The sequence below is a fragment of the Penaeus japonicus genome, unplaced genomic scaffold (genome assembly GCF_977035675.1).
Source record: "Penaeus japonicus unplaced genomic scaffold, GWHDUDI00000001_assembly GWHDUDI00000022, whole genome shotgun sequence".
Classification (NCBI taxonomy): domain Eukaryota; kingdom Metazoa; phylum Arthropoda; class Malacostraca; order Decapoda; family Penaeidae; genus Penaeus; species Penaeus japonicus.
Window position 1 is genome coordinate 35,902,268 of NW_028234424.1, and position 5,000 is coordinate 35,907,267.

A 5,000-nucleotide genomic window follows, 5' to 3' on the forward strand; every position below is an offset into this window, starting at 1 on the left:
CATACATACATACACACATATATACATACATACATACATACATACATACACACACACACACACATATATACATACATACATACACACATATATACATACATACATACATACATACATACACACACACACACACCCCCAAACACACCCACGCACTTACACACACCCACACACTTACACACACCCACACACTTAGACACACCCACACACTTACACAAACCCATGCACTTACACACACCCATGCACTTACACACACCCACGCACTTACACACACCCACACACTTACACACACCCATGCACTTACACACACCCACGCACTTACACACACCCACACACTTACACACACCCACGCACTTACACACACCCACACACTTACACACACCCACGCACTTACACACACCCACGCACTTACACACACCCACGCACTTACACCCACCCACGCACTTACACACACCCACACACTTACACACACCCATGCACTTACACCCACCCACATGCACACACAGATGAGAGAAAGAAAATGAGAATGTATGAGTGAGAGTCAGTGAGTGAGTGTATAACTAAGTGAGATTTAGTGTGTCCTAGTGTACAGCTATGATTGTGTGTGAAGGAGGGAGAGAGAAACAGAGAATGTTAGTTATCAAGCTGGTGAGATTGATTTGTATTTGTATTGGTTTCCATTTAAGTCTTGAAAATTGAGGTGCAGCAAAAACTCTACAAATCCCATAGTAATGACAATAATGTGTATGTTACCGATAGAACTTCCTTTATTTCACTCCTCAAATTATGTTAAGACCTTTAAGCATGACTTGTTATATAGTAGATCCCCCCCCCCCTCTCCTCCCCCATAGCTGTTATCTCAGGAATTGTGTGTAAAGGAAGTGTAAGTATCTGTCACTTATCTTGTGTGTGAAGTAGCTTTCTGTTGTCATAAAACTTATGCGGTGTTCAACAAATCAGACATGACTGTTCCTAACATGATGACTTAGATCCAATGGCCAATTAAAGGATTTTTTAAGTAAATTATAGTGGAGGTCTTATAGTAGGTGACCATTTTTTTTGTCTTGTAATCAGGAGATAATAAGGCAGGTTGATGTTTTTGAGGTGCAGGATGACAGTGAAGTATTTTTATGATCATTGTTGATATTATTTATATTATTATTTTTTTTTATTTTTTTATTTTATTTTTTTGTCATCATCATCATTATTATTACTATTATTATTATGGTTGATTTTTAAATTTTTATATGTTTTTATGTTCATCTATTTGTACTTATTAGCACATTTATCAACATTTGTGCTCACTAATTGTTTGACTTGTCCTGTTTTATGCTTCTGTGTTGGTTTCCCCCCCACTTAATGTGATTCTTATTTTCCGTTTATTGTAATTTATTGGTCAGTAATGAACCAAGTTAATTTGAGGCTCATATGTATGCTTCAGGTGAACATTTTGGTGCAAAGAAAACTAGTCGTTGGGGATGTGCAAGTATAAATGTTTTTCTCTGCGATCAATGCCCCTTTTATAACAGGCATTGTTAATTTTTTGACACCAAAAATATAAGAAAATGTATGGGGAAAAAATCACAACAAGAAATATCTTTTTATAACAAAAGTTTATAGAATTTAGTTCAGGTCATGTCTTTTTTCAGTCTAAAATTTCCATTGTGCAGCTGGTAAGGAGAATATATCTTGCAATATACTTATTTATTATACAGATTGCCATTGGTAAAAGCATAGTCAGATATTGTAGGGTACAGGATGTACTTCTTTTGTGGTACATAAGGATAAAGCAATTAAAAGCCAATGTGTTATGATAATGGGATTAAGAGCCATCAATGAAACAAGGTCAACACTGGCAAAGCAAAAATTGATAAGGATGTGCACATTTATGCTTGTGCACATTCTACTGACAAAAAGAAGTAATAGTGATGATGATCGTGCGTATTGTTATCTAGTCATCATGTTGTCAAGAAAATGTAATATTTTCTCTAATGATTATTGCCAATTGCAGCATCTTTGTTAATACCAATTTTAAGTGATCAGCTGTGATTTATGTATCTTTATTTTGATTTATTTAAATACTGTATATTAAGGTATTTTAATTACCCTTTACATTTTTAATAGAGAAGTAATTGGGATGGCAGGAAGTATCAATCACATAAGCATCCAGTTCTAACATGATGAAAATTCTGAACCATCACCTCTGTAACAAAAACATATTACATCCAATTTTAAAGAATGACCAAGGGATGCTTCAAACTGCTACATACATCCTGCCAGCCGGTCAAAATCCCACAGAGTACAACATCCTTTCCCTCTTCTCCTTCGAACCCCCTGTGCCTTTAGGGATCAACGCTCGTAGCTGCATATGTCTGCCCAGACCAGTTTAGTTTTTTGTCTTGTATCATACTTCAGAGCCTGGGCCCCGAGACAAGGTATTTGCATTAGTTATCTTTAGAGCCAATGATTATACAACAAATACATTAGTTTGCCATATATTTACTTGTATATAAGCAGCCACATTCAAGTTTTCATGTGTAAAAATACTCCCTCATTTGTTATTTATCTTCCCCTCAGTAAGTTTTGAGATAACCTTTTTTTTTTTCTTTTTTTTAAATTAGTTAATGTGGGGGAAAAATAGTACTCAAGAGGTGCAAAGCCATTTTATAAAATGGATCACAGATGTCTTAGTTTGGTAATAGCTATAGATGAAAGTAGGATCACATTAGTTTCCTATATCAGTTGAAATGAGGCACTACCAAGTTTTGGATAATATGATGAGTTATAACTTTTGTAATATGTAATGCACAAAAGGTCTAGACCAGGGGTTTGCAACCTACAGCTCCAGAACTACATGTGGCTTAAAAAGAAAACACATACAGCTCATGATGATTTTTGATAGGAATACTGATTGTTTATTGTATCTCAATACTGCATCTACAAACTGCTTAACTTAAAATAGTAGATTATTTTGAATGGTATATAATCCACCATTATATGTGTGTACATAATACACACATCTACATCTGAATGTATTTGCATACATACAAATGTACATTTTGTAATTATGCTTAGTTAAATGAATGTGATTGGATGATAATATCAGTTAACAGGACATTATCAGCTCTAGTATTGAATGAAAGGAACTGCAGTGGCAAAAACAACTAAAATTACCTCAGAGAATTAGTGACTTGAGGCTACTGACTGGTTGCTGACCCCAGGCCTGTTGCCATATCTGCCTGCTTGTTGTGTATGATCACCTGAGTTTTGAGTTTAAATCAGACCATCATACTTAACTTTTTTTTCACTTTTTTTCACAATTGCCTCAGTGTTGATAGTTTTTATGAGTATCAGCACTTTTTTTTTTTTCTTTTTTTCTTTTTTTTTTTTCTTCATAGATCCACAGTCCACTTGAACATTATTAGTTCAAGTACACATGATAGTGCATTTCCATTTATGTGCACAAATTTCCTTTGCCTCTTTTAATTCAGTAATCTCTTATTGCCTTTCATTATGCAGTAAATAGTGGTTATGCCTTGTGCTCTCAAGCGCAGAGCTCCAGTCGGTGAAGTATTGATATTTTCTATCATTTTGTAAATTTTCATACATGTTGTTTTCCATTCCTTGGTAAATAGTACACGATAGATGCTTTTAGTACCAACCCATATGATACCGGTCTGAGCATAATGTTGTGATGTTTTCAGCAGTCTATAACGGCCAGCAGGATGGAATGTCAATGTGGGTTACTTTTTTGTTCCGAGTTGACGTAGAAAAAGTAAACCATATTGTTTTTTGTCTTGAGGCTTTGTGCATTGTTGCTGATCCCCTCGTATGTTAGAGGTAGGACTATTTAAGAAGCATATTTTTAGAATTTAATAAAAATATATAGAGAAATATATATATATATATAAACGTAGAGAGAGAGAGAGAATGTAATAATTGCTGTAAACAATGAATGACTGCTGTTTTTCAATATGTCATTATACCAGCAATAAATCTTTTTATTTGTCACAAGTAATTATAAAGACAAATAAAAAGAATAAGTTTATCACTAGTTGCTTGTAATATATGTATCTCATACTTATTGCCATAGAATGGAAGGAGTATCAAATGCAAGTGAAAATACATACATAGCTAATGAGATTTTTTTTTTTTTACCCTGCATAGTCTGTCTCAATTAGAGCAAAAATAGAAATATGAGGGTGTTTTGTTACCCATTATATATAAAGTAAGTAAAAAAAATAATCAACCAGAGTGACTTACAGTAACATTTACTTTCTATTATAATACCCTACAGCTTTATTGCTTCATAGAGTACTCTCACAATATATGAAACGAAATTGTTCAGTGCTGATAATCAACCTACAGGAGAGCCACAGGGTTATATATATCTTATTCACCAAAAAAATAAAAAAGGAAATGTTAAAACAAGACCCCATCCCGAAATCCCATGTAATGCAAATGTTGTAAGTGACAGGTTCATGTCAAGCTACCAGTCGTTAATAGAACCTGTATGAGCAAAGTTATGTTAAGACCAAAAAAAGAAGAAGAAGAAAAAAACAACTAGACTAAACTTCAATGGGGAAAAATAACGAATATGAGTATAATATGGAGACATCTCTGAACCAGAGAAAGAATATCTTGTGGAAAGGCAAGGGGAGCCAGCCATAGCAACCGAGAATATTTGACAACATTAAGTAAATCATAATAACAAACCTTCATAATTCCAGAAAAATGTAAAATTTTCAAAATACAGAAAAAAAGTACTCACACCAAAAAGGCGTAAATCTCAGTAAAAAATAACAACTATAAAATATTACTTAAAAAAAGAATCACATTACTGTTAGCATTCAAAAGAGCGAATGCTTTTAGATAAACAAGACCAAGGTCTGTGTACACAGGAAAGTAAAGGATACCAACCGTACTTCAAGGTAAGATAAGGTGAAGTTTGATGCATTACTACGAAAGGATGGGACCTAGTCCAAGATTTTCTTCATTTTAAT